This window comes from Ochlerotatus camptorhynchus, unplaced genomic scaffold (assembly GCF_037179485.1).
Source record: "Ochlerotatus camptorhynchus isolate MF236.1 unplaced genomic scaffold, CSIRO-AGI_Acam_v1.1 ptg000401l, whole genome shotgun sequence".
Classification (NCBI taxonomy): Eukaryota; Metazoa; Arthropoda; class Insecta; order Diptera; family Culicidae; genus Ochlerotatus; species Ochlerotatus camptorhynchus.
In genome coordinates, this window is record NW_027040887.1 from 169,033 (window position 1) to 194,471 (window position 25,439).

A 25,439-nucleotide genomic window follows, 5' to 3' on the forward strand; every position below is an offset into this window, starting at 1 on the left:
AAATTTTATGATGAAACTTAAAGACTATGCTGATCGTTAGAATAATTTCAATTGAACTCTGTCCAATGTTTCTATGGAGATGCATTTTAATAAAATTTTAAGATATTTTAACTGAATTATGCGTAATTTCTGGGAGACTTCCAAGGCCATTTTGACAAAGTACTTGAGTACTTAGGAAATACTGAAGAGGATTTCAAAATAATTCGGACTTTACCTACAAAGCAGTTCAAAAGGAATTATGCGAAGAGTGTGTCGGTTATTCTGAAGAGTGCACCAAGGAAATTATTAAAAATATTGGACACAAAATTATGCCAATTCTTCGGAATTATTAGCAGTTTGAGGGAATTGTGGAATGGGAGAGTAATTTGTAAGAGATTACAAGAAGTAATGCTATGAACTCTTAGAATGTTACTGGACAAGTTTGGATATTATCAAGATTATTTTAGAAGAATCCAGAAAATAAGTATGGTGAAATTCTAGGATCATTCAAATGGAACTAAAAAAAGGGCGAAAATATCCTGTGAAGAGTTCCAAGTAAATTCAGACCAACAAAATTGTTCATGATCTGGGACCCAGGAAAGATAGAAATTCTGGAATTTATAATCATTTCAAGATCCTGATGCTATCAGACTTTCATTTTAGTAATATAATAAAATTATTCTTTGGCCTAAAATTATTCGTAATGGTCATGCAAATAGTGGAGTTACCCGTAGTTTAGCTAAATTTTGTGTGAGTACCACGATGTAAGGCCCACTTCAACCAGGTGAATTTTGCTTCAAAATAAAATTGCCTACAGGTCTATAGGGAGTTGTGTGTTGTATGATGTCAAGAAGTAAATTGTATATCTGATCAACCTCAGGGTAATATTAGAATCGTTAAGAAATAATACAATCTTTATATTCTGGAACTGCGTCAAATAGTAAGGACTACATCGACTATTAGTTAAAAAAAATCCATCCCATCAAATTTCCTTGATTCTTTGTTTCTCATTCTTTTTAAAAAAGTTAAAGTTTGAAAAACAATCCTAACCATATTTTCTGCTGTTTTTAACCCACATTTAACTCAATTTTTGAAATGCTGCGTAATGGATATTTGAAGTTTTTGGGCACACCATGTCAATACTTTTCAAATTTTGGATGATTTTAGCAATGCTTACAAGTTATTTGCTTTATTTAATTTATTTAAAAATTTTATTAATAAGATTGGCACATTACTTTGCATTATGTTAAAAAGATGATTTTTTGGAGCATTCCAGATTTTTCCAGATTTTATATTTTACCTGGCCCAGATTTTTCTGAAAATGACCTGGCAACGCTGGTTGCTATAGTCGCTATATTCATAGTCTGGCGGATAGAATTGCGGGAACCAATTGAACTGTCAAATAGCGGAACGAATCGAGTAAATCACGACCAACGACAGAAAAGAGCACATCAGCTATTGTGAACAAAACTTCGGAAACCGTTTCCTCGTGACTCAAGGCTCGCCTACGCAAACTAACACCATCTTTGGGTTGGGGAAAGTTTCCTCTATCCGATGATGCTGGTAATTTGTGATTGGCGAGGAAAGAATAATCAACGTTTTCTTTATAAAAAATGATAGTTTCTTTTCAATTGTTGGTCTACAATAAATTGAATTGGTTCCGCTTTTTGATAGATCGAAATTCTATCGGCCAGACTATAAATATAGCGACTATAATGGTTGCCGGTTGCCCCTGTCAAAAGTAAAGCGCATTATGTGGTTCATTCAAATAGTGTTGTTCTGATGAATGAAGTGTTAATTGATTCAAGTTGGCTACCCAGAGGACTTCATTGGCGTATATTCTTTGTTGCACTTCACTTCAGTTGTGATAAAATCGAGAATAAATTTAAGTTGAGTTTTGCAATGAAAAAAAAAAATACGGCACGCAACGCCTCTGATTCAAGTTATTGATAAGTTTAGGCTTTAATCTTTATATAATTATTAACTTTGTTAACTAGTTATTAACTGTTTCAACTAGTGACGATTTGTGGTGCTTTTTTTCACCATAAAATGATCACTTTCCCTAGTTCGCTTATCTCTCGTCTGGAATGGGATTTATTTAGGATAGAGAGCATTTCCTTATAGTAGCTCCCAGAGTTAAAGGTCAAGTGCTGAGGCCGTCCTTTGTCCTGGCGTAGTGGTTAACATCCAATTCAAATTTCTTCTGCGGACAATTCATGAATGACCCATTAGTGTTAAAGTGGCTATAGTTAAAAAAAAGATCCAGTGCTCTCCACGTTGTAACCAAATAATCTGTGGATCGAAGTGCATAATTTAAGCCACCATAACAATCGATAAAATACATTAAGTTATCCCTTCGAATGATTTCATGCAAAATTTTCCACAACGTGTCCACGGGTGTGTTTCTAAATCAAACAAGGAAACCAGTTCACCCATTGCCCATTGTTTCGAAACAGTCACACGTGTTATTCAAACAACCGATCGAATCAAAACAATAGCAACAGTGTACTGCTCCACATCCACAAGTTGCGTACGGATTTAAATAGGAAAATTTTCCCTTCAGCCACATACACACGACCGATTAAACCAACTCAAATTTCACAAAAACGTAGGTTACTCATGGACTGAGTAAACTTTTCCTCGATTTTCCAGGAAAAACCTTTCGAATATGAGGAAAATCGAAAGAGGTTCTACTCAGTCTAGACCGAGTAAAACTTTCGTCGATTTTCCTCATATTCGAGGAAAATTTTACTCAGTCACTTAAGTGACCCAAGCTGTTGCGATTTTGAGTAAAAACCCACTCAACTTTGAGTCGATCTCATCGTCCGTGCACTTGATGCGCACACCACAAGATGGCAAAGAAACACAATAGCTACAATAATAGCAACGATAATAGATGCAATTAAAAGTTGCCACTCCTGCCACATTCGTGTGACACAAGAAGGTTGACGAAACCCGCACTCGCTGCATTACAGGTGTTGTCAGTCGATGTAAATGTAAACAAAAGAAACCAAAAAGATTCGAAACCCGCTTGCAACATAATCCTACATAGATGTCGACTTTGACAACGCTCGCAAATGGTGTGACAACCAGATTTCAATAAATGCAGACGCACTGTCATTTGCATTTGATTGTTTGGGATTCGTTGGCACCAGAAATGACTTTCAAAACAAGTGTTGATTATTTAGATACAAAAAAAAAAGGTTATACTTACAAGCGCAAGCCAAGTGTCGCCACCAGAAGAGACGAGTGTGTTTTGTGCGTGTGAGTGTGTAGGAGAGCAGAAGTGCGATCGATAGGCTTTTAATCCAATTTCACTGTGCTCTTCGATTGTGCGTTTCTTCTGTCTGCTTCATTTTCACCTTCACTGAGTTCCTCCACTTTGATTTTAGCGATTTATGTTTTTTTTCTGTTTGGGCTCCTCTGTCGGTTGGTTGTTTAATTTTTCACTTTGATTGCACAGTTTGATTTTACTTTTTGTTTGATGCCGCTGCTTTTCGCTTTTCTTTGCTTCTCTTTTCCGCGGGGCTCTTGAATGAAAGTGAAAGAATTTCAATTCGATTGTTTAAACAATTATCCAATGAGTGGTTTTCTTATTTCTCGGTTTTGACGGACATATCTGATCGCTGGGATCAGTTTCACATTAAACTCGGACTGAAGTTATTCTAATTGGGCTCTAATGACGTCACCGGGCCCCGAATGGTTTTCACTTTGTCATCGTTATTTAACGGTAGTAACAGTGGTGCAGTGTGGTTAGCCATTCGCGAAGGTTGTCGCTCAGGCTTCTTTTTTTTTTTAGTTGGGCGTTCATTATTCGGGACTTATTATGGAGTAAACGGCTCGGCGGTGCGACGGTGATTACGTTAATTGGTTGGGTTTTATCCGGAGTTTTGTGCTTTGTCAGCAATGGCAAATAAGAGTGCATTGATGGAGGTAGATCTGCCGGCCACTTATCCGTGTAATTTTCGTGTCGCTTTTTTCCCTAGCACCTATCTAAGTGTTGGATTCATGATTACGGATTCCGTGTATAATAAATATGGTCTACCGAATGACTAAAACGGTCATACAAGCAACGAAAGCGACGTTGGCTGGCTGATTCTCGGAAAATGTTGCGATGAATCTCAGAAACGGCCATGTTACTGGGATCTCAGTTCAAGTTGTTGTCGAACACTCAGGTGTTCAAAAAAACTAATTATAAACAATTGTGTTTTTATCTAGTTTGTTTAATTGGAAGGCTCAACCGCGTTAGCTTTACGGAGCCGATTATTCATTGTTCATTGTTTTAACAAAATTCACTTATTTCTATGTCTAGTAGGATTTGGGCCGAATACTCGCGGTTACCCGAGGATAGATGGGTACATCGTTGAATGATAGGATCAGGGGAGGAGCGTGGGGTGGGGTTTCGTTGTCTCATTTTACATTGTATGTTCTGGATTGGGATAACAATGCTGGGTACCTTAAATTTCCATTTTCCATTACATCAATATAAGTGATCTGGTGTGCAGTCAAACACTCCGAGGCGTATCCAGAAAACCTTCAAGGAGGTCTAGCAATCCCCAAGGTAAGTTCCAGTGCTTTATAAACTAAAGCTAGTCTAGCAGACTCTTACAGCAGCGTCAGTGCATTTCAATCATAAGCCCATCCCAAGTAACAAATCAAATTGTTCCACTGCGCAGGCCATCTTCGAAACCACTTTGGGGAAATATACATTTACGACGACTCAAACGTCTAAGATCCAAAGCCCTCCGAACCTACTGCCAGTCTCGTTGTCCTTTTTCCAAGCAACATTTCTCACGTGCTAGTAACAATTATCGCACGTATAACCGTTATCTGTACAAACGCCACTGCAAACGAACTCAGGAAAATCTACGCAGACATCCACGACATTTTTGGAAATTTGTCGACTCTAAACGGAAGGACCCGTTTCGCTTTGGAAAAGTGCAATTTGTTTGCCACTCACTTTAGAAGGGCATTTAATGATTCTACGTCGTCTGCACGTCAAATGACAGAAGCTTGTAGAGAGACACCTAGTGGGGACTGTTATCTGAGAAGCTTTGCGATCACGTCGAATCAGGTGGACTCCGCAATAAACAAATTGAAATACTCTGTGTCCAGTCCAGATGGCATACCGTCATGCATCCTGAAAAAATGCGGCGAAGAGTTGATTTTCCCTCTTACGACACTTTTCAATACATCATTACGGAAGCGTAGTTTTCCCACAAGCTGGAAAATATCGGTCATGTTCCCCGTGTTTAAAAAGGGGGATCGACAGAACATCGAGAATTACAGAGGAATAACTTCGTTCTGTGCTTGTTCGAATGTTTTCGAGATCGTAATAAATGATGTACTTTTCGACTCCTGCAAGAATTATATTTCTACGGATCAGCACGGTTGATGCTGGTGCTCAGATCGACACCGCATACACTGATTTGAAATCAGCTTTCGATAGAGTTGACCACGGAATAATACTGAAACGTCAAGGAAGAATTGGTGTCTCTGCAGATCTTGTTAGCTGGTTTGGATCATACCTTACGGATCGTAGCCTCACCGTTAATATCGGATTTGAATCGGAAATCGGAACAATTTTCAAACTTATCTGGCGTGCTACAGGGTAGCAACCAGGGTCCTTTGTTATTCTCACTCTTCATCAACGAGCTTTCTCTCGTACTACCATCTGGCTGCCGTGTGTTTTACGCTGATGACGTCAAAATATACATGATCATTAAAGGTATCGAGGACTACTATGCTCTACACTTGCTGCTGAATAGTTTTGCTGATTGGTGCACCCGGAATATGCTGACGTTGAGCCTCCACAAATGTAACGTTATATCGTTTCATCGCAAGCTCAACCCGATTACGTATGATTATTCAATTAATGGTCAGTCCTTTGAGCGTTGTCTTCAAGGGGGAGAGGTAGCTCATCGATTCTTCCGGTTCGCCTCCTAGCATCGTGCTATAAGGTACCAGGCGATAACGTTGGCGTCTGCAATGGGAAATTCTCATAGCCGGCGTTGACGATGGGACGTTGTCGAGTTGTTGAATAGCAACTATCGTGATAACTCACCGATTACCTGTCGATCTGCCAAATTTGGAAAGACGTCTGCATTGAATTGTCTCATATAATAATATTGCGCCCACTATATCACAAGAAATTGCGAGTAGCTGAGTGGAATGGAGATAAGTTAAGCATTGGGTACAGGACCAAGTCTCCCCTGGGTGGTGCCAAAAGATGAGCGCAATAGAATCATCAAGTTGCCATAAGGCACGGAATGAGACTATTGCATGGCTGGGTAGTCAAAGTCTTCCATTCGTTAGTCATTTCAGGTGGATTAGAACAGGTTTAGGTTTAGGGTGGGCGTTGGCCAAATTTGGATTTTTCAGATGTAATCCTGGATAGGACCCTGTCATTGAACGCCACGTGAAAGTGGAACTTAATGAAGGCCTAAGTACTTTTTCGAAACTTTTAGTTTTCGGATTTGAAAGATCGTCGGTTACAGTGGCCTGCTTACTGAGCAGAAAAATGCGGTCCCAGGTCCTTACATATCAAAGAGATTTATGGTAAAATCGCTTGTGTATCGTGTATTTTGCGAAACTCGTTGTTGTCGTTGGTTCCGGGTTTGAATGGATACACAAATTTGAGCAACGGTATTATGTGATATGAGGGGCTCGGTGGCCTTAGAGCAACCGTTTTGCTTACTGAGCAGAACATCATAGGTCTAATCTCAGGCCCATCCACATTCAAGATTCGTCAATCGTTTTATTTGTTAATATGACTACATGGCAACTCGTTGATTAAAAAGGTGCTCGTCTGCCTAGTGGCAAACGTTTTTGCTTACTGAGCAGAAGACCGTGGGTTTAGTCCCAAGCTCCTTCGCGTTATATGATCGTTAGGACATCAATTCAGCTTATCGTTTACCAAAACGAACCCTGCTGCAAACCAAACCCTCTTATCCAACATCCCAGTGATTCCTCGTGGAAGTGCAGAGATGTTCTCGGCTTCCATCAAAGCGAGTGTCATGTCAACACAATCCTTCCCATTCCTTTCTTGACCTGTGTTCGGGCGCGGCCGGCGTTGGTATTGCCTAATTTAAGATCACCAGTTTTTACACATTGAGGATGATTGCTAGTCCCAAGCATCGTCTATTGGTTCTCTGTGTAATTACAGCTGATCTGGCAGTAACAGAGTAGCAACCGTGGGCGGTCAATCAAGCTCAAGCTCAAGCTCAAGCTCAAGCTGTCCCTTGAGCGTTGTCTTCAAGTTCGTGATCTTGGTGTCATTCTGGATTCAGCGCTGACCTTCCGATCGCACTACAACGATATTATCTGTAGAGCCAACCGACAGCTGGAATTTATGTTCAAAAAATCCTGCGAATTTACCGATCCTCTCTGCCTCCGGTCTCTGTACTGCGCACTGGTGCGATCGATTCTGGAATCCAACTCTGTAGTATGGTGCCCGTACCAGTCAACCTGGACTGATAGGATCGAAGCAATTCAGAGAAAATTTGTGAGATATGCCCTACGACGCCTTCCGTGGCGAGATCCGTTAAACCTACCACAATATGGAGATCGATGCAGATTATTGGGACTGCAGACGCTTGAGCAGAGACGGAATGATGCCCAAGCGGTATTTGTAGCTAAACTTCTCACAGGAGAAACTGACGCACCGGAGTTACTAGGTCAACTTAACCTTTACGTTCCTGAACGATTACTTCGCCAACGGAACTTTTTGCTGCTTGAGCCCCGCAACTCCTTGTTACTGCCCTTCATGATCCTGTCCGCTTTATGTCGACTAGGTTCAACGAAGTCTACATCCTCTTCGACTTCAACTCTACTGTGGCAACATTTAAGCGTAGACTGACTGAATTGCATTAATGGATCGAGTGGGATTCGTTATTGTGAAAGGTGAGTAATATTCCATTACTTCTAAATTGTAACGATTATGCTACCTGTATCCTTTTTTTTCTCGATTCATTACTGCCGACGAGGGTTGCTTCGGATGATGGATGTCCAATGGAGCTGATAGAATTATAATTTTTTTATGTTTTTGACTACAGTTGATATTTGAAGCCATGTTCACCTTATGCTATGTTCACGGATGTGCTTGTTTTGTAATGTTTGTACTGTATTGTGAAAAAATATGGGGTTTTTACGCCATTTAAATTGGCTTTTCCCCATCACATTAATTAAGACGACAAAAAGTCAGATGAATAAATAAATAAATAAATAAATAAACAAAAATTTTAACGTGATTTTAAACCACTCTTCAAATCCAAATCATGATTCACAAGACTATGATAAAACCAAAATTGTTACTTGGGCAAGAACCAGCAAAGAGTGCAATGAACTTTTGAAGGTATTATCCAGAGACCATTCGACCAAGTAAATCCAGTGAACTTGTATCGTACGTCCGGATGATTTCCTGACAAATTCCAGAAGATCTTCAGTTCAGTGGGTCTCAGATGCAAGTCTAGAGGATGTCAAAGCAAGTTCATCGTACGCCGAAATCGAAGATCGAGAAGATCGACAGCTCTGGATGACCGCAGTTAGAGACGAGCTAAAATCTCTTGAGGAGAATAAGGTGTGGACGACGGTGGAATGCCCTGCCGGTGTCAAGCCCTTGCAATCGAAGTGGATCTTTTGCGTGAAAGAGGATGACCATGTGCGATGCAAGGCAAGACTGGTAGTCAAAGGTTTCTTGCAGAAGGTTGGCCTGGACTACAATGAAACATATGGGCCCGTTGCCTAGTTGACGACGATTCGAATTGTGCTGGCCGTAGGCGTACAAAGGGGATTCCAGTTCCATCAGATGGACGTCAAGACGGCGTTCCTTCATGGTGAGCTACAAGAGAGAATCTTCATGGCTGTTCCGGATGGCGTCAAGGCAGACCCTGGGCTGGTGTGCCAGCTACAGAAATCGTTGTATGGTCTGAAGCAGTCTCCTCGGCGTTGGAAGGAAACCTTCAATCAAGCGCTGCTGAAGCTAGGTTTTACACGTCGACTATTGCCTATACACCCGTATCGACAAGAGGGGGAAAGACGCTGTTTTCATCGTGCTGTATGTCGATGATCTCTTGATAGCAGGTATGCAGCTGACCACCATAATAAAGCTGAAACGCGAACTGTCCGCGATGTTTGAAATGACCGATTGTGGAGAGTTGCCTCACTTTCTTGGGATGAAGATACGGTGTACGATCATCCAAATGGTAGAATGATGCTGTCTCAAGAAACCAGCCTTCTTGCAGAAAAGTACGGCATGGCGGAGTGCAATGCACCAAGGACGCCAATGGAGAAAGGATTGAAATTGGATCGTTAAATGGCCGAAGGTGTTCAAGAACCGTACCGTGAATTATTGGGAAGCCTAATGTACGTGATGATGTCCACAAGGCCGGACATTTGCTTTCCTATCGGATATGTGGGGTGATTCCAACTTCAACCTGGACAACAACATTGGACAGCTCTGAAACGGGTTGTACGATACTTAAAACGATCGATGGCATGACTCGAGACAATCAAGCGGCGCCACTCGTCGGGTTTGCTGATTCAGACTGGGCCACCGATACTGACGACCGGAAATCAGTAAGCGGATGTTTTCGGATGTACTGTTGCGTGGTCAAGCAAGAAGCAAACAACAGTTGCAACTTCTTCAAGCGATATGGCTAGCCGGTGTTCTAGGCGATCTCGGTGAGCTGAGCATTGAACCAATCACCATATACGAGGACAACTGTGGATGCATTGGTATGACCAAGCACTTGGAGAGTAAGAGAGTCAAACACATCGACATTAAGCACCATTTTCTTGGTGATCATGTCGCTGCTTGTAAGCTATTGGTGGAGTCGATTGCCAGGCCAGCAACAACCAGTTGGCTGACTTCTTCACTAAATCGTTGGACGTCGGACGATTTGAGGAGCTTCGGACGATGCTGGGACTATCCAAGCGAGAGGGGGTGAAATCAAAGTAGTCGTTATTTTTCGCTGTCATTCCAATTCAAGAGCTCTATGTGAGAAATTCAAGTTTGCTTTAATAAAACATTCTTTTGTTCGTTAAGTCTCGGCCTGTTCATTATTGCCCGGTCATGTCCACGTAGTTCCTTCATGCTGGAATGCTATCTCAGAGGATCTGGGATAAGGAATGCTGAGGAATTTGAAGGCAAATCTAGAAGATTTCCATCGTCAACTACAAGGACTTCTTCTTCTTCTTTGAATTTCAAGCTTATTGCTTATCGTGCACTAGCTTATTGCATGCTCTCAACTTAGTGTTCTAGATGCACTTCCTCAGTTATTAATTGAGAGCTTTCGATGATTGTACCATTTTTGTATGAGTATAATTGTGTGGCAAGTACAATCATACTCTATGCCCAGGGCAGTCGAGAAATTTGCCTTTACCGACTAAGCTAAGGGAGGCCCCTACAAGGACTGAAATGGAAAATCATTACGTAGAATTTTTGTTACAATATCAGAAAACATTCGATCAAAAATAAATCCAACAATAATGAAAAGTGAAGCAGGTTTTTAGGACCTAGAAAAAATCGGAGACCTTGGAGCATTTCTACTCCAAATGATGAATCAAAAATAAATTAATGCAATCATTTGGATGATTAACTGTAGCAATTGTTACTCAATGTTTCATGGCAACCGGAGAAGGTCGAGTATGCAGTTTGTTTATATTTGTCTGGAATTCCTCCTTGGTAGAAAACCTAGGTAAGCCCAAGGCTATAAAGACATGGTTAGAATACTTTTAGATCAAGTCTAGAGAAGCTGTATGTAGAAGCCTCAGGAAGGGATTTTGGTCTCAAAATTCTCAGGGCTTGCCTCACAAGCGACTCAATAAGCCCTTTGAACACACCCTAGAAGTTCATCCGACAAACCAATTAAATTCTACCTACTCTTTAAGTTCTCTGTATCTCATCAAACTTCTTCTCTACAGGTCTCGCATTTAATTCTGTAGTTTTTATTTTTTCTCACCCTGAAATTTACAAGAACTGGACGTGTCTGCAATGTTTCTTAGGATGGTCTCCGAATTTAATTATATCCGAGCTCAAATGAGCCCCACGAATGAACCAAATACCTGTACCAAAGATCTTCCGGACTGGTTCAGAATGTCGATGTCCAATGATCTTCACTTAAAATCCGAAAATTTCGCAGGTCTGCCTCCCGTGAATCTATTACAAAAGGTCGAAGGGGCAAAAGGTCAAATGGAAAAAGTTCGAATTGAACTTAGAGGGACAAATCGCGTGCCTCATTTGTTTACCTGTGCACCAAACTTTGTTCGTTGTAGCTTTCCACCACATATTAGTTTCTGTTTTATTTTTCAATGCTCCATCAATTCCAGGGAGATATTCTCAATTACTATATTATTCACTACCTAGCGTAACATTTGAAGGGCCTATCATCTTGTGTAAACAAAACTTGTATGGCCCTTTTCGCACTAACCGCAGTAGGAGGAATTGCAAAACTTAACTAATTCTCCTTTTTATCACAAGGCTAACTCTTTCGACTAAAGTGTATTGAAAAATAACCGTCAAACACTTTCGGAAACGTTTTTTGATACAAAACAGTGTCAAAATTTAGAGAAAATTCATGAAGTCCCATGGGTAGCAAACTTGAATTAATCAACTCTTTATTCATCAGAACAACACTATCAGAATGAAACAGGGGAAGCTCATAAGTTTTGACAGGTGCAACGGCACAACCATCGGTAATTCCGGAGAACTTTGAGATTTGGGCGTAATTGCTTTTGTAAACAAACACGTTAATCGCCAATTTCTCACGATTTGAAGAACAGTCTCGCGAACAAACTATACCAAATGATAGAGGAACCATTTCTCTACTTGTTTGTGTTGTTGGATTTTGAGATAGAACTTTAATTCGCGAGAAATCGGCAAATTTGTGTTTGTTTACAAACGAAATTATGCCCCAATCTCAAAGTTCTCCGGAATTGAGAGATTTACAACTGACAAGACAGTGAGAGCGCGCTTTTGCACTCTCTTTCTCCATTACTCTCTTGGCCTGCAATCAGATATCCAAGTGCACAGCGAGAAATGCACGCTTTAGGCACCAGACGTACCAGACTGCTGTTTCCGTGTTGCTCCGGTTTGACGCGTGACTACTAAAATTTTCAATTACAACTAGTGGTGAAAACCGCCATGTATTGTGGAAAATTTGTGATAGAAGGTCTGCTTGGCTTACATCAGGCATTTGACCATCCCCAAACTTACCACCCGGCTCCCAAAAAAGCTCACTTTTAGGTGCACTATTGAACGAGTCATGGTAGTGATATCGACATGCTTAGAAATCAATGCAGTAGGGATTATGCAGACCATCCGAACTGAATTGAATCCTTTTGAAGCAAACCTAGGTCGAAGATTTAATTGAGCCACATTATAAAATAGTGTAATCATGGTCATTTGTGGTCAGAGTAAAGAAGTACAGCAGCATTTTTTTTTAAATCATTTACACCTGTGTCGTGCACAGGTTGCACACGTGGACGCGACGCCACTGGACAAATGAGGTCGAATGACAAAAGGTTGAAAGGACAAAAGATTGAGTAAAATTTTTGCATGGTTCGAGTGGACAAATGGTCGAAATAGACAAATGATCGAATGGACAAAAGGTCAGATTGAACTTAGAGGGACAAAAGGTCGAATGGACAAAAGATCGATTCGATAAAAGTTCGAGTGGACAAATGGTCGAAATGTCAAAATGGTTTAAAGGTCAAATGGTCGAAATGGTCGAAATGGACAAAACGTCACAGTGGACAACAGTTAAAAAAAAAACAATTTCAAAATTGACGAAATATTGTTTAGAAAATTTTCGCTCAAGGTTTAAAAGAACTTAAAAAATACTTCCTAAGCACTGTTCATGATTTAGGAGGAAGGAATATATGCTAGAGAAAGGCAGTTATTTGTCTCATATATTGCTGTGAAACACACAGTAACCGGGACTGTGTCACTTCGCCAAGGGACGTTTCGCCGAAGGACATTTCGCCGAAGGACATTTCGCCGAATGGGTCATGTCGATAAATTTTAATCATGAATACAATTAAATACAATTTTTTTTTATAATTCGTTTATTTTTTTTATCAGGCTCATTTGCTGTAGCTTTGCGGAGCCGATATAGATTACAAAATTATTTAAAACTAACGTTAGTAAAGTGGGGGCCGATTACTCGCGGCTATCTCGAGGTTTAGGGGCAACAAATTGTAACAAATGGATGGCAGGGTGGGGATTGTGAACACATGGTTTGGAGAGCAATGTGCTAAGCGACACTCTGATGAAAAAGACAAACATAGGGGTAGACCGATGGGCAGCTAACAACTTGGGAGAACACAAGATGACACTAACTACTAAATCCTCAGATCTATCCGTTTTAAAAACGCATAAATTAAATTCAAATAGTCGAGATCTCGGCTCACCAAGACATCTCTAACGGGTATCGCGGGTTGTTTTCCTCGGGCCCTGAGGGATGTAGATAATTTAGATCTGGCAACACGGTGTAAGGTACATGACCAAACAACATGCTCGATATCGTGATAACCACTGCCACACGCACATAAATTGCTGCCTGGGAGCCCAATTCGATAGAAGTGCGAGTCTAACGAGCAGTGATTGGACATAAGCCTTGATATAACGCGTATAAAGTCGCGGCTCATATCCAACCCTTTGAACCATGGTTTGTTCGACATCTGAGGGAGAATAGAATGTAACCATCTTCCCAATTCACCATCATTCCATTTTTGTTGCCAACTGTTTAGGACTTGCTGACGAGAAATGGAGAAAAATTCATTTAAGGCTATTTGTCGCTCAAAAACATCGTCTTCCATAGCGCCCACCTTAGCCAACGAGTCCGCTTTCTTATTACCCGGAATTGAAAATACAATAAATACAATTAAAATGAATTTGGAACGCATTTAAATTAAATATATTCCCATGTTAAGCAACCCTATTGATGTTTGTTAATGCTATTGCTAAAAAAGGAATAAGAATTCGAATATGTATTGGATTAGAAACATAAATAGATAGAAATGCTGACATAATATATTGATTATTTAGAAAAAATAAAATCAGTACAACTCGGAAGAAGAACTGGTCATGTTTAAAAAAGGAAACATTCTATTAATAAAAATATCTATTATTTGAAAATTTCTGAAATCAATACAACTCAAAAGGACTGCTCATGTTCAAAAGAAGGAAGCATTACATTTGAATAGCTTGCCAGGTTGAAAAAAAAAACCGATCCTTCTCATTCTCTTTTCAAGACTAATTTTCAACTTTACTGAGCTTTGAGAAAAGTTCAAACCCGTTTAAAATGGCTGGCTCGTCGGCAAAATGACCTTCGGCGAAATGACCCATTCGGTGAAATGACCTTCGGCTAAACGTCCTTCGGCGAAATGTCCCGCATACACAGTAACAATTTACTTTCCTAATTTTCCAAAGAACTGCTCACGATTTAAGGTGAATCGCTGTGACATATTTATTCTCGGAACCACTTCGAAACATTAAGTGCACAACTATCAGTTTCTACGACACGTGCAACATTCAAATTGTTACTCCACGTTTGCTGCATTGCAATATACTTCAAGTAGCAATTTCAGGTGAAATGGGGCACCGATTTCCGACATTTATGTAATTGAAAAATTGAAGTGGAAGTGCATGTATAGCCTACTTGGCGGCCATTTGTGGACTCTACAATGAATCACCTTAAAGAAGATTTTATCCTTCTGCAATTTAACCAGTTTATCCATTTTGACCATTTGTCCTTTCAACCTTTTGTCCATTCGATCTTTGGTCCATTTCAACCTTTTACCCATTCGACCTCTTTCCCATTCGACCTTTTGCTCATTTTGACCTTTTGTCCATCTAAGTTCAATTCGACCTGTTGTCCATTCGAACTTTTGTCCATTCGATCTTTTGTCCCTTGGACTTTTTGTCCTTTAGATCTTTTGCTCTTCGACCTTTTGTCCTACGACCTTTCGTCCTTCTTCTTTTTCGCTTTTCAAGCTTATTGCTTATCGCAAAATAGCTTATTGCGTGCTCTCAACTTAGTGTTCAAGATGCACTTTCACAGTTATTAATTGAGAGCTTTCGATGTCTGCTACCCTTTTTTGCATTAGCAAAATTGTATGGCAAGTACAATCATGCTCTATGCCCAGGGCAGTCGAGAAATTTTCCAACCAGAAAAATTCCTAGATCGGACCGTGAATCGAACCCAGCCACCTCCAGCATGGTCTTGCTGTGTAGCTGTGCCTTTGACGACTAAGCTAAGGGAGGCCTTTTTTGTCCTACAACCGTGAAATTTTGCCATGCGGTGTTAGGTCGATTCCCGTTCCAACCATAAGATTTTTCAAATCAACTTAAGCTTGTTTTTTAGTAGAAAAACCTCATTTTGAAGATTCGTTGCACGGACATGAAAATGAGGTTTTTTTCAAAACTTCAAAGTTACCTAGAATCAACTTCATGAAATTGATGTTTTCCAGTGGGTGACTTGGTGGAATGTCATGCCATGCTCTCGTGCATTGTTTAACGACAAAATCAATGTTTTTGCAAATATGTGTTGTTGTTGCTGTTAATGTTGGTTATTAAAAACAAAATATGTTAAATTTATGTACTTAAATTGGTCTAATTATCATTAGTACTGTTTTGTGATTTATTCATAAGAGAACGATGATGTTTCCCGAACCAGATGATTCTAAGGGGAAGTTCTTGAATCTTTCGAGGGGTAACAGTTTAGGAGAAGTTCTGAGAACTTCTAAGACAATTATCTAAAGTCTTCGTCGTGGAAAATCATACAAATTCCTGGCTTATTTCATGAAACTTCATTGGGTACGTTTACCTATCTTCTTAGGAGATGGTCAGGTAACTTTCCCAGCATTAATTCGAAAAAAAATCGTAGGAATAGCTCATGGAGCTTTCACCCCCTAGGAAGCACTTTTCTAAGGGTAGTTATATCCAAAGATATATTTAAAGACCTTTCTTTCGGAAACTTTCAAGCATAAGATCTGCAAAATTCCTTGAGGTAGTGTTGAGAACTCTTCAAGGCAAATTCTGGTAACTTCTTCCAAAGGTTGTTCTTGAAACTTCATGTGGGGTCCACAGGCATTTTCTTAGAGGAAGTTCTGAGATCCTCCTATAGAAAGCTTCAAGATTTTTTAAGGAGTGCGCTTGGCAAAGGTCTCGATACTTTCTTAGCATCATCGAAGAGTAAAATGGAAGTGTTTAGAGTAAACGCTAGATGAAGTATTGCATTTTGAAACGAAAATTTCTAATCGTTTCCAATAGAGCTTTCGAGAACTTTCTAAAGAACAGGTCTGAGAACTTCCATGAGTATTTTCTGACTACCTTTCTGTGGAAGAAGTGTTCCTTCCTTGGGTAGGATGGTTTTTGACAGTTGTTCATACAAATTATTCAAAATTCTGCATGACTCGTAGACACTCACTTAGCTTATGCACTATTCAATAAAATATTAAAGTGATTCCTTGATAAGTTAAAAAAATGACCGTAATGATGGCTGATCTGCCCTATCACTTGAAGTTTTCTAGATCACACATCTCGGACACTTTTGTGGCATCGCTCATGCAATCGGAACTCCCTGTTTGCTGCACTGCACCAAACGATGAATTCCGGTTTCGTTGTAGTATATTTGTTGGGACTTGATATTTGTGCTTTTGAAATTTCAAGGTATTAGTAAAATCATTCAGAAATAACAACAACTATGGTATTTATCAACTAACAAACAATTGAATTTTTAAATGACATATGTTTTTCTCCTTTCTTACACTAACGAGTACTATAGTGAACAGATCTTTGAACCTATTATTATTTTCAAATTTATGTAGCTTTTTGTCATAGTTTTGAGAAATTGTCCTCTAATCATGTTATTGAAGAGCTGCTCATGGTAGACTTCCAGTTTGGGAAGTTTCGACACATTCCTTCAGCTCTTTCGATTTCCTTCACCGCACTCAAACAAACAGTGTTGATTAGCGACCATTTACTCGCCATCAGTCACAAAATCAACACCAATTCAATCACCATTTCTATGCATAAAAGGGGAAAAAAATGGCTTTACCATTACTGACCAACTTATTTCTTAGCTTCTCGCTGTTTATTTGTTTACCCCGCCCCATCTTATACGGCCACAGTCCGTTCAGTACGTGTTTCGTCACGCTCACCTTGATAAAGCCCGCTACATACCTTCCAATACGAAAGACTAGCTGCCATCTAGGGAATCGCGAAACTGCAGCGAAAATCCCACTCAACAGCAGAAACCAGTTTCTGCCAGCAACAGCAGCGGCCTCATCTGCCAGCCAGCAGCAAGATTATAAATAGTCGCGATGACATTTTTGCACACTTGAGCGCGGTTTTGCATAGCCACCGAAAAGCCATTATCGCTCGGGATTGGTCTCACGGCACAACTTGACGATTGTTTGCAGGACAAGTGTTGAACTACAACACAACGTTGCGCTGGACGACCTTCTCAATCCGCAGAGCAGCTTTTATGATTTGAGCTGGAGTCGGGAGGACTTTCACGCCCATGGGTTGGAACCGCTTGATAGGATTTCCCAATTAACTGTTGTAGCAGAGCAGTGCAGCTGATTGAGAAATGTAAATTGGTGGGCGTTGAGTTGGTTTTTATTGGGAAAAACGGGCGCCAAGTCGGGTTAAGATCTAATTTCCGTCATACCAAGCACGACCCGCACTTAAGCTCTCATTCATTTCCGAACGGGGTTTAACAGACAATTTATTTTTTTTAAATCAAAATTGATCAAAATTGATCAAATTAAAGAGCCACAAATCTATTGTTAAAAATATAACGCTGCTTCTTGATCCCGATGCCGTCATATGAGCTTCAGTTCCACCCAAAAACATTGACACGTCATTGGACTCACTTCGGCATAAGGATGAAGGCAAAACAAATGGATTTGCAAGGAGCACTTCTTTTGTTTTTTAGAAGAATATATGTAAATATTCATATTATGCGATTTTCCTTATAGACCTTGTTGTGTAGATTTTGACCTAGAGTATCGAACCAAACGTATGATTGATTCGTTCATGTCGAAATCATAGTTATATTTAACTTTTCTGCTCCATAGAAACTTACAGGAACATAACAAATTTTCGACTCAAAGAGGTGTCGAATTTCACTCTAGTTCGCATTTACAATGTTAGATCGGATTCTTATATTCCTTAGCATCTGAATTAACGTTACCGATCGATCGGCATTGCCTCAATAAGGTTTCCCTTAGTTGAAATTTACACTGAAAAAAATATACTGGTACACCATCAACCGCGGATGAGTTCCAAAACAACCATTCAAAAGCACCATGACCTTCTTGAAATGACACCCCATCCGTGCCGATGAAACCATTATGCATAATTCTAGTATCATTCGCCACCTTCAATTCCGCCTTGCTCCTCACCGGAATGAATCTATCATTTGCAACGATCTCCGTTAATATCTATAATTTATCCAGCTCTCATCCGCCCATTTTGCAACACATCTTCGTTATCGACATCTTCCGTCTTGTAATCGCAAGTAGCGATGGTACGGGGGCGGCTTTTACTGGTCGACCGTTTTCCTCCTTAGTTTTTTTTGAGCATAAACTCCACCGCCGTGTTTACAGTGGAGCGATCATCCGCCTCTAACTGCGTGTTTATTTCCCACAGTTTTCAGTTTTCAATTTGCATTTTAATTTTTCCTGTCGGCAGCAAGTTTTCCATTCAGCACACTTGCTGCTTCCCTGGAAGTGGTTAGTGGCGGTGGGCGCCATCTAGCGACCACAAACCAGCTTAGAATGACACAGAAAACTACTTTTCGATCACACACACACACAGTAGTAGGCTGTTGTCACGGTATCCAAACAAAGTTGCACGCAATAACCTTCGCGAATTTTTTTTCTCCCGGGAGGTATCGCAAATCAAACGGTAAATTTGCTTCAGTGTCTATACGACTGTCACTTAATATTCTTCTCAGCCATTCTTGCACCTCTAATTTAGCCAAACTCATTTCCACCCATCATCATTCGTCACCCGTCGTGTCACTCTTTTTGCCCAACTTTCATCGCTCGTTCGCCTTATTGCTTCTGCATCACAAAACACACAAAACACATTCGTCGTCGTCGTCGTCGTCGTCGCACTGGCTTGCCGCTTGATTTTACTTAATTTTCTAATACATACTTCACTCGATCTGCTATCCACTATCTTTGATGACTTGTGCCTGCCGTTTTCTTGTTATTCACTTCCAACTGTCGTTACCCTATGTTGTATTCCCACTTTTCCACGTTTGTCGGTGTAGTTTTCCGCTTTATGCTTCCTTTTCGCTTTGTTTTTCTTGTCGTTGGTTGACAATTCGTTAATTTTCGCTTCCTCCTATTCCACTCAAGCACCAACAACCATTAAAAATCATTCGATAACGATCCACGGTTCCACCTTTCCGATTCACTCAGTGTACGGATGCAAATGATGCACTCTATTCGAACTCGCCCTCGTACTCCCACTAATTTCAAAACAACACCAAGTAGGCGTCAAACGCTGACGTTGACAATTTTGAATGCAAACATAGCAAGCCGAAGCCGACTGAACTTTCAAAATTACACCTTTTTACGGTCCAGGAAAAAACGGAAATTTCGAATTAATGGTAACAGTTGGTCCCGAGCAGCTCACTAACTGCAACACCGCCACATGACCACAACAACCGGGGGAAAGAACGCGGAACGCGGACGGGCGCACGCGGGCGCAAAGCCAAACAACCTTCACTAAACAAACTATGGGCGGCCGTCGGTCGTCAACGGGAGGTCGGTCGGTTAGCAACGATCCATGCGTGTTCGTATTTCGAATTTGACTAATTCCAGTCGCTTCATTTGAGCAATGTGCATGCTCCCCCTTTTTCTGCTGACTGGAGACTGGGCTTCGAAGAGAGCGATGCGAAAGAGAGGGAGAACGTTTTCGCGAGCAGCAGGAGAGTGAGAGCGTAGCTGGTTGCTTTTCCACGGAGTGAGAGGTCGCGATCGATAGATCTATACTGCTCCGGCTCTGAGGGGGAGGTTTGTTGATAGGGTTGGGTAGCAGTTGGATTTTATTTGTTTGTGTAATAAGTATATTTGCCATTCCATAGCAATCGTGGTTCTTGGAATTTCGTAAAAAATTGTAGTTTCGTAAATTATCGCAACATAATTAGACCCGTATTTTTTTTGTCATTAGGGTGACCATGTTAAAGTGGTCAAAAAATAGATTTTTTTCAAGAATTACTTTTTTCAAAAAATCATAACCTTTGAACCACTGGTCCGACTTTATAGATCAAAATATCAAATGAAAAGTAATTAAAAATACTTTTTAGAAAAATTATAATAATTTTGAAAAATTGAGATTTTGCAATGAAAAACATTGATTGTATTTATTATTTGTATGGTTTTCATGGATTGTATACAGAGGGCGCAATATTTATCAGTTTTATCTAGATGAACGTGTCATTGGGACGGTACAAATGGATATTTTTGGTTACTATTGAAAATTTAGACGATTGCTGAATTTAGGGGCATGTAGGCCGACATTACATCCATTTCCGCTAACATAGCAAAAAAGGCTGGCCATTGGACTTCGAAAATAAATTATAATGTTCGAAAATCGCTCTGTTGTTGATCGTCCCATTTTCAAGAAGGTATTTTTTTTTATTCTTGTCAGAAATAAGTCTGATGATTATCCTTACAAATGCTATCAATTTTAATCGGTAAAGTCAAAATAGAAAAGGGTAACATAAAAGAACTAAGATTAAATTGTTAATTGCAGACCACCGCAGACATGGAGAAGAAACGAAAGTATTCCGATCAATATATACGATACTAACTCATGGCTATACTCGTTAATGGTGCCGATAAGCCATAGTGTATATTGTGCTGCGTTGTGTTGAGTGTGGAAGCTATGAAGTCATCAAAATTGAAACGGCATTTGAACACGAAATATTCTGAGCATATCGCAAAGGATGAGACATGTTTCCAACGCCTTAAACGACCAAGATTCGATGCTATAGGCAAGGTTGCAAAGACTCATTTCAGCTAAAATAATGTTTTTCGGAATAATAAAACCAAAAGATGGTTTGATGGCATGTTTTACTTGTAACTTACAAGAAGAGGTTACAAAGTATGCGTTGGAAACATAAAACCTGTAAATTTTGCTTTCTATGAGTCACAATCAGCGATTTGCTGATCGCTGAGTGAGTGAGTGAGTGAGTGAGTGAGTTTGTGAAAAATCGCTGATTGTGACTCTCATGAAGTGAAATAAACAGGTTTAATATGTCAAACACATTCTTTGCAACCTCTTCTTGTATCCTACCAATTCAAAATTTGATCATGGCATCTAATTATTTCATAATTTAGAAAAACATTGTTTTAGCTGAAATGAGTCTTTGCAACCTTGGCTATAGGCAGAATCCAACAACTGAACACCGCAGTAGTACAGGCGTCAAATGAAGTAGCATTGGAAATATGTCCGAAGATGTTAAAGTGCAAATTTTGGAAGAAATCAAGCAATCCCCTCTATTTGCAATCCAGCTCGACGAATATACGAATGACAACTCCTGTGCGCAACTGTTGATATTTCTGAAGTAAGTTTACTTTGGCGATTTAAAGGAAGAGTTTCTTTTCTGTAGTGATTTGGAAACTACTACCAAAAGTGATGATATCATGGACAAAATCAAAACATGTTTTGAATCGGGTGGCTTAGCGTGGGAAAAAGTCGGTGGAGTTTGTACCGATGGCGCTCCAGCAATGCTTGGTAATACATCAGGGTTTCAGAAAAAAGGTTAAAGAGCTTGCTCCACACGCCACTGTTGTTCATTGCATGATTCATCCATATGCCCTTGCCAGCAAGACTCTGCCAGAACAGTTGTTGAAAGTACTGGATTCAGTTATAAAAATTGCTAACTCTATTAAATCTGGAGCTCTGAACACCCTGTAACAGGTACGTGAAGCATACGTTACTTTTCTTGTTTGTATATAGTATATTATTTGAACTGAATTATTAGGAAATAAGGATAGCTTTTAAATGGATAATTTGCAATATAACTTTAAAACAGTAAATCATCATTTGAATTGTTTTACATGACTGCTAGAAAATTTGTCGAACAAACTGCACCTTTAAATAAGCAACACCTTGGACGCATGCGACTCGCGAGATCAAGGAGAGAAATGCTCTTTTTTTAACGGTCATAAGATTAGACATTCGGATCTTGGTCCAAAGGTCATTTTCACTTCGTGTCCTTGAATTTGATGGGAAAGCGGGAAGGCGAGATATGATGAAACTTGTAAGAGTGAGATGCATTTCAATCTAACGAACCATAATCGACGACTTTTCCAAAAGCGTTCGGGTGTGACGCTTTTCCTGTAATTAAACGCTCTAAATGTATTTATCTGAGGACTCGAGACTTTCTCGTCCATTTGCCTGGAAACTCGATTAAGTGTCGGAAGTGTGGCCTTGCCTGTAACCACGGTGGTCGAAGTAGGGTCAGTTTTAAAATTTTAAAATCTTTCAAGTGCTAATTTACCGTGATTCTTTTCAGTTAGACTGATAGCCAAAAATCAGTAAGGTACCTTTTTTGTAGCTAGGATTGTTACAGTTGTGTGAAAGAAGAAAGGTAAAAAACTCTGTGCGTGTAGGAAAATGTGCTTGTCTTAATCATAGTCGAACAGCCGTTCGACGGCTGTCAGTCGCCAGTTTAGGAAACCATTCGACCAAACGTCGCCGCATTCTTCCGTTGAGTCCTCCTTTGCGCAAATACCCTGGCCAATCGTCACCTCGGTCAGAAGGGGCCGCGCCGTCACCCAAACCGAACGAGATCAACAAACAGCATTCTCCCGGGATAATCTTCGCCCTGCTAGGTGAAAACCCTTGCAGTAGGCAATGCGCGCAGCAGTAAGAAGTACGACAACAGGCATGTAAGTACAAAGAGCTCTTTTTTATATTGTCCGTGTGCACATGCGACCGATGACTGAGTAGTAGACTGATGCAAAATTTGAAATTTTCACTCCACAGTGCTCAAATGGTTCTAAATCGGGCCCTGATTAGCCTCCCAAAATTTGAACTCATTTAGTGAGAAACTGACTTGGCACAAACCATTTGAAGTTTATATCGGAATTACTATGGAGAAACCATAATTTCGGTTCATACCTATCTCAAAATTCACCAGTTCACTCTACTTTAAAAAATGATAGCTAAGCTGGTTGAAAATTTTCTCAGCTACAACTTTGTTAAAAACCACTTTTCGATCAAATGTAAGGAACAAAAGTTATCAATGATTTAAGTCACTGGTGTCTTATGATTATGCTCATTCAACTGTTCAGCAGGCAACATTGGTGTTTATGGCGCGTAGAATAGAGGACCAAAATCATGGCTACTATGTCACACTGCAGAATACAGTGTTGCCCACAATACAGTTGTTTAATCTTGCCATAAGATTATCAAGCTCTGAAACAATTAATAACTATTTAATTTGACGTTTGGCTGAAAAACGATTTTCTGCAAAGTTGTAGCTGATAAAAATTCCCATAAGAATAGCAATAGAAATTGTTAACAGTAAAATATGTAAAAAGGCCAAAAGACAATGAACAAAAAGTTTTGTTTTCCCATAGTAATTTCCATATAAACTTCAAATGGTTTGTGCCAAGTCAGTTTCTTATCAAATGAGTTTAAACTTTCGGAGGCTAATCAGGACCCGATTTGAAACCGTTTGAACACAGTGGAGCAAAAATTTCAAATTTTGCATCAGTCTACTGAGTAGCGTCGTCCTGAATGAACGCCTAGATCGATATCGGCGTCATCTACTCGCATGCGGGCTATAGTTTGCAAGCACTTTTGTTTCGGTGACAGACAATGGTCCGGACCGAGAAGGTATAGACACGATCAGATAAGATAGGGACGATTAGAATAAAACTAAATATATATTGAAATTATTGTGAATTAAAATGAGAGCAAATATAAAATTAGTACCCTCCCTATCCCGCTGTTTGGTGATTAGCATCCTGAAAGATTTCATTCCGTACGCTTGGCGTTCAAAATTTGAATCGATTATTACTAATTTTAATGAGGAAGGCTGGAAGAAGCGTCTCCCTTACCTAAATAGCTGATATTTGGGCAAACAAACCACACCGTTTGAAAAATTCATGTTAATTTCTGCGAGATATAGTGCAAATAAAATTAACTATAGATATGTCTAGAATTTACGCGATATTTAGTATAAATTTAAGCGCAATATGGCATAAATTAGCACTATTGTATGCAAGCTTGTAAACGATTTCGTTGTTTATGCCACCTTTAGCTCAAAATTAAACGAAGGGAGATTTTTCGCGATAGTTAAAATTCAAAATTTTTGTCTGTTCAATCTTGTTCAGTTCCAAGCATTCGTGCACAGTTAGAAAAAAACAATGTAAATTTAGGTGCTCTGAGACTGACATATACGAGCGTCAATTTTGACATAAAATTGAGTCATAACAGACGCACAATTCAACTCAATCAAACGTACTTTTCGTAGAGTAACGAACTTTTCAGTCTCGGAGCACTTAATTATACATGAAATATTTGTTTACGTCTGATCCTTTAGGTCAAAGATGGATTCCGTCACGTGTAAAATTAGTTATTTCTAAGTGTGTGGTGAAAATAATAAAAACACTGGCCCCAAAAGGTTAGTATTGAACAGTATGACTGACAAAGGAGCGGACAAGCTGAATTCGGATCTTAAATTAGAAATATATGCCGATCTTGATTCACTGGATCAGTGATGGAAAAAATTAAAAATAAATCCAAAATCAGTAACGGTCGAAAATCACTGCTCTTGAGATCAGCAAAATCACAAACCGAAAATCCAGGCTGATTTTACCTTAGCTGATCTTCAAAGTAGTTACTTAGTTAGTTATATTTATTAAAGAGACTTTCAGCCGAACGCTGGTTCGTCTCCGCTCTTGAGAGTAGCAAAATCACAAAGCTGAAAATCAAGACTTATTTTAACCTTAGCTGATCTTGAGGTAACAAAATAACCAAACGGAAAATCAATAGCTTGGTATTACAGTCAAAGTAAAAAACCGACATCCATCGCCATTTTGGAATCCAAGATGGTGAACCAAGATCCAATATGGCGGCCTCCGGACAGTGTATATGCATTTAAACCCATGCAATATGGGTATCTATAAGAGATGGTCGGGTATGGAAATTTCAATTTTCAACAACCCGTACCCGACCCGAACCCGACAAATCATAAATCTCAATACCCGTCCGTACCCGACACGAACCCGATCCAAAATATCCAGCTAAAACTGAAATTTTCGAAATGCTATTCAAAATTTAAAACTATTTAACAACATATTTATTTTCGAGTCATCGATCGTCTTCAGTATTTTACAGAATAAAGGAGTAAATATGAGAGTAAACATTAATTACCGGTAGGCCAAAAACGCTTATTCATGTAAACGAATGTCAATGTTCT

General features: G+C 39.7%; 1 protein-coding gene across 1 annotated transcript in view; it reads right to left on the reverse strand.

Moving 5' to 3' along the window:
• Window positions 1-19,867, reverse strand: part of LOC135710675 (protein lozenge-like) — a gene marked incomplete at its 3' end in the record, with an annotated part of 135,891 nt that extends 116,024 nt beyond the window's left edge. The window contains exon 1 of the mRNA XM_065233322.1: window positions 19,148-19,867. The remainder of the gene's footprint in view (window positions 1-19,147) is intronic.
• Window positions 19,868-25,439: the final 5,572 nt, after the last annotated feature.